The sequence below is a fragment of the Echinops telfairi genome, unplaced genomic scaffold, assembly GCF_000313985.2.
Source record: "Echinops telfairi isolate 266 unplaced genomic scaffold, ASM31398v2 ScPeMD7_7469;HRSCAF=8507_0, whole genome shotgun sequence".
NCBI classification, from domain to species: domain Eukaryota; kingdom Metazoa; phylum Chordata; class Mammalia; order Afrosoricida; family Tenrecidae; genus Echinops; species Echinops telfairi.
This window is the reverse complement of record NW_022111372.1, coordinates 32,586,531-32,594,891: the sequence shown is the minus strand read 5'-3', so window position 1 is coordinate 32,594,891 and position 8,361 is coordinate 32,586,531. Positions and strand designations below refer to the sequence as shown.

At 42.0% G+C, this 8,361-nt stretch overlaps 1 pseudogene; it reads left to right on the top strand.

The window, feature by feature from the left end:
- Positions 1-699: 699 nt before the first annotated feature.
- Positions 700-7,693, top strand: LOC115873503 (annotated as a pseudogene).
- Positions 7,694-8,361: the final 668 nt, after the last annotated feature.

The following is an 8,361-nucleotide window of genomic DNA, read 5'->3' as shown; positions in this document are numbered from 1 at the left end:
GGGGGGTGTCACATGGCTGGAATCGGGGCAGGCTATGCAGACCTCTCTATTGGTTCACTGCTTCATGCCCTTGTATTTCATTTGTGTCTTGGTGCACCAGGTTGAGGTCTGGTCCCTTTATCCCTCTTTCCCTGTGGAGATATAAACAATACCCTCCCCTTTGGTAGGTTAATGCCCTGTTCCCCGACTACCCATATCTTTTTACCCCCTCCTGCCATATGTATCCCTGGATTGAGTCTGGCCCCTGCCATAGTACCTGTGACCTCACCCCAGGAATGTATGAATAGAGTAGCTTTTCCCCTATGCCCATTTTGCTTTTTAAGTTTATCTCAGTGGACTCATTCATGTTTTACCTGTCCTTTGGTGCTTGACTTACTTCACTTAGCATAATTTCCTCCAATTCTTCCCATGCACAATGTGCTTCATCCATTCATGACTGCTTTTGAGGGATGCGTAGTATTCCAATGTATGTATGGACCACACCGTTTTTTAATCCATTCATCCATTGATGGAAATTTGGGTTGTTTCCAACTCCTTGTGATTGTGAACTGTGCCGGGATGAACATTGAAGCACAGATGTCTGGCCGTGGTTGTTTCTTGTCTCTTCTGGATATATGTCCAGTAGGAGGATTTCTGGGTCATATAGTACCTTGATTTCTGTCTTCAAAACTATTTTTTTAAGAGTAACTGATCTATGAAATGGCAGAGATTAAAAAGTGTTGTCATGACTAGAGACATGGAGCAATATAAAAGGAACAACATAATGGAAACTATAGATCCCTCCTTGATGAATAAAAAGAGAAGGGATTAGGAAGAAATGCAGAATATTGTCTTGTAGAGACAGCCCCTCATTATCTCATAGTATTTCTTTTTCTGGAAATCCTAATAATCTTGAAGGAATGGGCCTCCCAATTATGATATTGTCAAAGCATTGTAGTATCTTTTTTTTACTGCCACTATCTGTGCTTATTATATTTTTGCATTATGTTGAAGGAATAAGAGTATGTGCAACATAAAGAGAAACTTTCTTTTGTATGCCTACTGAATAGTCTTAGGAATTTTGTCTATTGGATTTGGAACCAGGCTGCACACACTTCTGCTTTATCTGGGCCTACAGAGAGCTTCAGTCCCTTTAGCTGCTGATTAAGAGAACTCTTTGAACCTCCCTATCCTGATCAGATTATTCACCCAGATGAAGCAAACACTTAATGAACTATTTATTTTTGGAACATCATCTCAAGAGTTAAAATTGAGGCCTGCAGATAGGGTATTCAAACAGCAATCAGAGAGCTGCCTCCATGTCTCAGGGCATAGGCAACTTACCTCACAGTTGCTGAACTAGATAATGAAGAATATCAGGAATTGGGGGAGAAGTTGCAACATGCAGAGGTTACGCAAGACTTGCCTCCCAGACTAAACTGGTGGTTCAAAATAATACAGAGGTTGGATTTTTTAAATTAATTAATTCATTTACTTATGTATGTACTTACTTACTTATTTACTTATCTACCTACCTGCCAGTGCTTCAATTCCAAACCCTCTATGTGATCTGGCTGGAATAACATATGGATACTTTTGTCAGGGGAGCCGGCCCCTAATAAATCATCACAGGCCCGGCAGGTGCAATTGTACAGCCATATAGTAAAGTCACAGAGAGATAACGAAATAGAAGAGAGAGTGAAATAAAGGCATCAGACACATTTCATGGTAGCATGCTCACCTCAGTCCCGCTTGATGGTCCACGTGAAGATGTGGAAGGTGGGAATTGCAGGAGCAAGCGAGAGGGTGGGGAAGGAGGATGGGGAGAGGGGACAGGAGGAGGGAGCGATTTATTACTAACCAAGGCTTATATATCTTTGGTGGGTGTGCAAGCCCCCTGATTACAGGTAAAGACATACTTCACAGGAAGGGGTTGTACTATAGGTAATATAGTAATGAGAGGGGGATTTTCTAGGGGAATACGTGCAATAAGAAGGGGAGGGATTGGGGGGTACACATGTGTGACAAGCTGGGCGGATCCTAGATTCAGGATGGCAGCCTAACTTTGCATGTCACTGAGCAGGTTTGACCTGTTCTCTGGCTTTCCATGGAAACAATTACTATCCTTATCAGTAGGGTGTGAGCTCCACCTACAGTGGGCCAGACAGTAGTTTGATAGCTGAAAGCCTTCAGGGAGAATATCTCTAAGCATCTGCTCTCCCACTATGTGTGGCAAACAGCATCTAAGGTTTGGCATATCTTTGGGAGAGACAAAGCTGGGGGAAAGTCTTTTTATATCCCACATACTTTCTTGTACCTTTCTGTGTTATCTTAAAATGACTACCCTAATCTTAATCCAAGCTGCATTGTATTATGGTGGAGTATGATGTTAAGCAACAAACTTAATAGAACCTAGTCTTCTACATTTCCTTTCAAAGGGCCCAACTAGTATACTTAGATAATTCTTACCACCCCATCCTTAAAGTTCATATTTGTAAAGCTTGTTAACTTATTCAAATGATTGTTTTCAGTTTTCTAATTCTTCAAAATATATATATATAAGTCATGCTGGATGGCTGAACAGTCTTCCATGCCTATCATTCTAAAATCTAATACACCATCCTGCCCAACCTTCCCCTTCCACCTTCAAATAAGGCCATTTTATGACGTGTTGCGCCATCTCTGGGAAAATTGATCTTTAAAATTTTAGACAATATAAAGAAAACTTGGTTGGTATCTCACGAATAAGCTGATGCCATTTTCTATTCTGTATATTTAGAATGAAGCCAAGCAAAAATCTTATAAACATATTTTTCACCATTTAAAAAAAAAGAAGAACTCAAATGATGTAAAGCATCGGGCAAATCTGCTGCACAAGATCTCTTCGAAGGGTTGAGGATCCAAGATGCCCCCTTCAGGACTAAGGTGTATGCAGAGACCGTGACTTGTTTAATGTGGCTCTTCCAGGCAAAGCCTCTGTAACTCCCACCAAATAACCTTCTCCTACCCCGGTCGGTGTAAAACGATGGGCAAAGACACTGATAAGAGACACTGATAGGCTTACAAGATACATTGTGATTGCCACCTTGCTATGTATGAAATGGGCCCTCTGAGAAGCAGGGGCAGGGATTTCTTTACCAGTGAGAGTTCAAGTGGAGCACATCTTTTGAATCTTGTACTGGGTCACAGACCTGATTTGAACAGCTTCCACCATCTTGGGAATGAGGAGGTGCGATGCTAACCCTCTTGCTGACGCTCCAAGAGAAGGTCTGTGTCCTCTGAGGGGTGAGAGCCCATCAGACTGCACTTGTGGCTGGCACCTGCAGGTCTTGGGAAACAAGGTTGGGAAAGGGCAGCAAAACCAGGAGGGAGGTTGTCAAAGTAACTTCTAGGCTACTCTTCTCACTCTCTGGGGTCAGGCCATCCCACAGAAGTGTGCCCCCGCTCCTTGTCGACAGGTAACACAGTAGGTAGGATGCCTCTTTCAGTGTAAAACTGGAAAGAATTCCGTTGACATTCCTCAATTCCAGTCACACTACTAAAAGGCACAATTGAATTAGGCATCATAGCAGAAAAACTTACTGCCACGGTATGTTATTGTTAGGTGCTCTTGAGTTGGCCCCAACTTAAAGCAACCCTATGTGCTACCGAATAAAACAGTAGTGGGTCTGTGCCATCCTCATACGTGTTCCTAGATTTGAGCAGACTGTCACAGACACGGTGACGGTCCATTTCACTGACCTTCGACTATACCAAGCATAATATGCAGGACGGAGCTTTCCTGATAATGTGTCTAACGTACGTGCAAGCTGAGATCTGGCCATCCTTGCTTTGAAGGAACATGCTGACTGTTCTTCCCCTGCCACTATATAGTGCTTTCCACACGCCCTGCAAGCCAGGCTTTATCACACCCAACTTGAGACAAGGAAATAGGTTCAGGGCACTTGAATACCATGTCCCATTTACTCCACTGCTGTGACTGAGCAGGGGTGGGAACTAGGGTTTTCTGGTTCCAAATACCTTATCTTTCCATTCCAGCAGGCTTCCTGAACAAAAGGTAACAATGATATATGTTCAGCAGTTCATTTAGCTGGAAAACAGATTAGGCCCCTTAATAATTTGACAATTATTAAAATCTTATAAGAACCAGCCTTGCAAACCTCTTTGAGTATGCTTTGGTCAAGGATTCTGCCTTCCCTATCTGATCATTTCAGACTTTCTCACCCCCACCCCACCACCAGGGTCTGCTGTGTGATAAAAATGGTTTATTGAAATCACTGTGGGAAAATTAGGCTGAGTCAATTCTGCAGAAGAGGGCACTTTTTTTTGGAGATGTTTTAAAAAATCATTTAATATACTAGTGTCCTGGAACAAGTATAAAAAGCACACAAAGCCGAAAAACAAGCCAAGTCCACTGCCATCAAGTCAACTCTAACTCATAAGGAAGCGAAAGGCGAACTAGCACTTCCCATGACGTTTCCAAAGCTGTTGTTTTTACAGAAGCCGACTACCACATCTTTCTCCCCCAGAGTGGCGGGTGGAGTCAAAAGACCAATCGATTGATTAGCTACCAAATATATTTAACCACTGCACCACCAGGACTCTTCTTGTAGTTGTATCACTCAATGTTTACTTCCATATAATCATCATCAGAGCAAGAAAAAGTCCTTTGGGTCTCTTCCCAGTCAATATCACCTTTGCCCACCCCTCCAAAAGTAACTGCTCTTCTGACTTCTATTATCATTGAAGAAATTGCCTGGATGTGAATTTCACTAAGACAGAATAATCCAGTGAGTACTCTTTCATATCTTTTTCCTCCCAGTTATCATGGACTGGTTGCTCAGAACATATAGGGGATGGTCTCTCTGCTTCTGATGCCAGTGTTCGACCCTCTGCAGGGGGGAGTAGCTGAATAGGTAGGATCTGAGCTGAGACATGGTGTGGGTCTGGGCAGTTGTGGCGAACTTCACAGTGTTCCTTCTTGATTCTTGGGAGGAGTCATCTAGGGTTTCCCACACTCTGCTCACTCATGGCCACAGTACCCTTCAGACACTGTCTCCTCTGTGTGAGCCAAGACCCAGATTTAGATTCCTGGTGTCTGATGCTGCACATTTTGGGGGAGGTCTGGTTTAGGAATAAGGAACTGTGGAGTTGAGTGGTCTTGATGCTAAGCTTCATTATTGTTGAATGCTGTTGAGACGGTTCTGACTCATAGACACCGTGTTCAAAACAGGGTTGAACAAACACTGTTCGGACCCACTTCTGCTGGGTGGATTCTTTCTGCATAGAGAAGTGAGGAAAACCATCCCAAAATCTAAATTTCTCCAGTAATAAAAGAAATCTTTGACAATTTTCATCTTTTCTCAGTTTATCAAGATAGAATCCATTGGACAAGTGGTGAGGATTTGGGCTTTTGTTACACTGCATTGTAATCCATACTGAGGGCTGAAGTCCTCTAGCTGCATCAGTAATTGCTTCAAATCTTCCTTGCTTTCAGTACCATTGGTTCTTGCTTATTTGCTATATCTTGAAATGCTTTAATGTTGCCTAGTTCTTTTCAATATAGGGACTCGATATATTCTCTCCATCATCTTTTGATGTTCCCTTGCATCATTCGATAATTCGGTCCTTCAATATTTCAGCTCAGGCCTTGAATTTTTTTCTTCAGGTCCTTCGGGTTGGGATAGACTTCGCGTATTCTCCCTTTTGGTAATCTAACTGCAGGTCTTTGCAAATTTCATTAATACTTTGTCTTCTTGAGCTGCACACGGAAATTTTCAATTCAGCTTTTTGACTTGATCATTTCTTCCATTTGCTTTAGTTGCTCTCCAACTTTAAGCAAGTTTCTGAGACTCTTCTAACATCCACTTTTCTTTTCTTTCTTTACTGTGGCTTTTATTTCTTTAATATCTTTGAAATGAATTTGTATGTCGCTAAAGCCTCCAAGTCCTCTTCCATTTTACTTGTCCTCCTTTTTTAAAAATTTATTTTTATCATTTGATTAGGGGCTCATACAACTCTTATCATAATCCATACATACATCAATTGTGTCAAACACGTTTGTACATATGTTGCCATCGTCATTCTCAAAACACCTGCTTTCTACTTGAGGCCTTGGTACAGCTCCTCATTTTTCCCCCTCCTTCCGCTCCTCCTACCCCCTGAACCCTTGATAACTTATAAATTTTTATTAGTTTATCCTCCTTTTTTAGACACTAAGACAATATTTAGATCTGAGGGTAAGGAATCTGGAGGGTTCTTTCCTGTGTTTTTAGGGACCTTTTGCTTTCTTCATGAATGATGTGATCAATGTCCTGCCACCGCTCATTAGGTCTGCCATCATTAGTGTTCAATATTTCAAATCAGTTCCTGAGATTTTTCTCAAAATTCAGATGAGCTATTAAGGCTGTATTTTGGCGCTCATGGACTTATTTTTCTTCAGTGTTTCGTTTTTCTTCAACTTCAGCTGACATATGAGCAATTGATTCTTAGAAAACCCTTTGGAGCCATTCTACTCCATCACATGGGGTCACTATGAATTGAAATTGATATCAACCAATAGCAATCATGGTGCATACACTTTCAACAGAACTTGAGTGATGTTTTTAATTAGTCTTTTGCAATCAAAACAGCCTGTCTTTCTTTAACTTTCCCTGCCAGTTTTTGGTTGTTGTTTCTTGCTGGGTCATCTATCCAAGTAGGACCCAGGATGATGATTTTTAGACACCAACACAGATCTGGAAATTGATTCATTTCTTCCTTGTGTTAAATTATTTTTGGAGTCCCTGAGTGGTACAAGAGGAGCACTGGTTGCATAGTGGATTACGTGTTGGACTGCTAACCACAAGGTTAGTAGTTCATGTCCACTAACAACTCCGTGGGAGAAAGGTGAGCCTTTCTGCTTCTCTAAATATTCACAGAGGCAGTTCCACTGTACCCTATAGGGTCACTGTGAGTTGGAATCTACTCAATGGCAGTGAGTTCGGTTATTGTGATGGCGGTGGTGCAAATGGGTAAGAGCACAACTACTAATAGGAATCCACTACTACTACTCCTACTCAACTACTAATAGGAATCCACTACTAATCAACTACTAGGAATCAACTACTAATAGGAATCCACCCAACAATGCCTTGGAAGAAAAGTCTGGTGATCATCTTCCAAAAATTACAATTATTGAAAATTCTATAGGGAATCAATCTATTCTGAAACACTTGGTGTTGCCAAGGAAGAATCAAATCTACTGGTGTGTGTGTGTGTGTGTGTGTGTGTGTGTGTGTGTGTGTGTGTTTAATTGTTGTTAGATTCTTCAGGAACCAGCCACACAATGTTAGAGAGTACCAGGATGAGAAATGGATTTTAGCAAAACTATAAGTTCTTCATATTTCCTCAGAAGCTAGGAGGTGCTCTCCTGTCCTCCTACTCAGGATTCTCAGATATTTGCACATCCATGTCATTGTAAAAAGGTGAGCCACCTGGTGGACATTTTACAGATGAGAAGCTGAGGCAGCGTGCAGGCCTTCCAGGCTGGCTCCGAGTCCTGTCTATAAGTAGTGAAGCAGCACCCTAACCTAGACTGCGCAAGACTAAAATGTGAGACCAGTCAGAGGGGAGTGTGCAACTTGAATGACATGGATCTTTCTGTTTTTCCTTCTAGTGGTTCCTGACTAAACAGAAGCATGGTTTTGGGAAACAAGCCAAGGCCAGAGCCTGATGGTGGCCAAATCTGCCACTAACAAATCTCTGAAACAAATGTCCTCTTTGTACCTTCTAGTGGTTCATCTTCTCAGCAAAGGGTGAGTTCTTGGCTTTCTTATAATAATAACATCAATGATCTTGAATTTCCAAGAACAAAATAGAGAAGTGGGCAAAGGTGAAAGAATTAGACAGGAGATTCAAACAGTAACAAGAAAAAATAAATACCAACTATCCCTAGAGGAGAGGAGTTCTGGTGACATTAACCTAAAAGTAGGCAGTTCAAACCTACCCATTGGTTTTGTGTATGAAAAGGCTTGGCAATGTGCTTCCATGCTTACAGTTGGGAAACCCCTGTGGAGCAGTTCTTTCCTGGAACACATGGGGTCACTGTGAGCTGCAGTTGACTCAGCACCTCACAGCATCTGCTAGCAGAGACACAATTCCAAGGTAGGTGTGTAAATCAGAAATGCCTCCCACTTCCTTCTGAGAGCCGCACAAAGTGATCAATTAGAAATGGAGAAGAACTGTAAGTGGTCTAGACATTTAGAACAAGGGGCTTCTCTACCTGGACTCCATCATGAAGTCACCGAAAGACCAGGGCAGCTGGACCAATGAGGGTAATGACCGAGGGATCCAGCCCTTGTCTTCTATTACGCACAAGACATTTGAGACTCCTATAGGATA